Source organism: Rhinolophus sinicus, chromosome 12 (assembly GCF_057876585.1).
Source record: "Rhinolophus sinicus isolate RSI-liver-muscle chromosome 12, RSI-T2T, whole genome shotgun sequence".
NCBI lineage: Eukaryota > Metazoa > Chordata > Mammalia > Chiroptera > Rhinolophidae > Rhinolophus > Rhinolophus sinicus.
Window position 1 is genome coordinate 20,848,307 of NC_142512.1, and position 2,000 is coordinate 20,850,306.

At 36.9% G+C, this 2,000-nt stretch overlaps 1 non-coding gene across 1 annotated transcript; it reads right to left on the bottom strand.

Annotated features, from left to right (window-relative positions):
• Positions 1 to 306: 306 nt before the first annotated feature.
• On the bottom strand, positions 307 to 380 carry TRNAI-GAU (transfer RNA isoleucine (anticodon GAU)). The gene has a single exon. It is a non-coding gene; the product is annotated as a tRNA-Ile (tRNA).
• Between the last annotated feature and the right edge of the window lie 1,620 nt (positions 381 to 2,000).

Below are 2,000 nucleotides of genomic sequence, written 5' to 3' on the forward strand. Positions count from 1 at the left end.
ATAGATTATAAAAATTTCCTCAAAGATTTATGTGGTATATTTCATTCTTTAGCATAATACCAATAATATATGCTGTTCTTTACTCTTTCTCATCCCTTTATCTAGTAGCAAATTTTAATATAAGGGTCAGAAATAAAAACTTTTACATTTTCTGTTAATTGTGTACTAAATAGATGCTCATTGAATAAGCACATCCCTCCCCTCCCCTCCCTTCTTAGCCATATACAATAAGGGCTTGAAAAGACTTAGTATTTCTGCTTTATTATTTATTTATTTATTTATTTTAAAGAAGGGCACAGCTCACAGTGACCAATGCGGGGATTGAACCCACAACCTTGGTGCTATCAACACCACGCTCTAACCAACTGAGCTAACTGGCCACCCCTTCTGCTTTATTTGTAATAATCTTCACTTGTTTTATCATATTTTTCTTAATGTTAAATTTCTGTCCCTTTTTTATTCTTTTGGTCACATGCCCATTTTTGGATTTGAATAATATGGTAGTTAAAAGCTTGAGACCAGGCTTTTCTTATTTGCTGTGTGATCTTTAAAAAGTTACACAACTTCTCTGAGCCTCAATTTTCTAATCAATCAAATGGGGATTCAGACAGCACCTACCTCATAGGGTAATTGTGAGAATCAAGTGAGCAAATAAATAGCAAGGTCCTTTATAACACCCAAGAGCTCATTTGGTAACTCTTATTAAATAATAGGAATGTAATTCTAAAATGTCACCTATGTATCACCTTATGTAACTTTCCATAGAATTTTACTATTATAATTTGTTTAATGTGTTCCCTATTAATGGACTTCGGAAGATGATAGTGGTTAAGCATTTTTGATTTTGGAGTTGAGCAGAACTGTGTTTGAATCCCATCTCTACCATTTTTCATTAGGATGACCTTTGGGGAAAGTGAATTAACCTCTCTGATCTTTAATTTCTTCATCTAAATAATGAAAATCATAATCCTACAGTGGATCTTCATTATTTACAGGTTCCATATTTGTGAATTTGCCTCTTTATTAGAATGTCTTTGTAATTTGGCTGTTGTGCACATTTGCTGCCATGTGCCCAACAGTGAAAAATTTGAGTTGCCCAGCTTGCACGTCCTCAGTGGAGGTTGAACAAAGCAACCCTTTGCCTTCTTGTTTCAGCTCTCCTACTGTAAACAAATGTCCTTTTGGTGCCATGTTTTCTGAATTGTGTGCTTTCCGGTGGCGATTTCACTCTTTAAAATAGCTCCCGTGCATATTGCCAAAGTGCAATCCGCTGTTCTTAAGTGCAAGAAAGCTGCCATGGCCCCTGCGCAAGGATGACACGCAAATTCGTGAAGCGTTCCATATAAAAAAAAAAAAAAGAAAGAAAGCTGCCATGGAGAAAAGATGGAGTTATAGGGCTGTTGACCGTGAGTTCATTGTTAAGGAATCAACAATATATATTCCATATGGTGTCTTTAAACAGAAACGCATAAAACAAGGTTATGTATTGATCAGTTGATGAACATATTATGACTAGAAGCTCTCCAGAAACTAACCCTCTATTTCCTTAGGAGCAATGGTTTGTTATGCATTAATTCAGTGTTCATGGCCACGTTACGGAATATAAATACCCTAAATAATGAGAGTGGACTATGTCTCCAGCAAGGCTATTGCATCTAAGTGTTCAGCGTTGTGCCTGGCACGTGGGGGTTCGGGCCAGTGCAGAGTGGGGATGGGGATGAGACTCTAACTATATTCTTGTCAGACAGTTTGATTCTGACACTTATCTAAGTTCCACATGGTTCAAGCAAGAGGATAGTTGTTTGAAAACTGGGAAGATCCAGAAACGTCTCAACAAATCTCTCAGGCTAAGCCACTGGATTCCGCTTGAGAAAGCTTCATATAGACCATCTTCTTACAAATAACAGTTTACTTTCACAAAAATAGATGACCTAGCTCATGATCATAATTAGGCTTCTGGGATTGAATGACAATTGCAAATGAGTGATATAGCGCTCTCT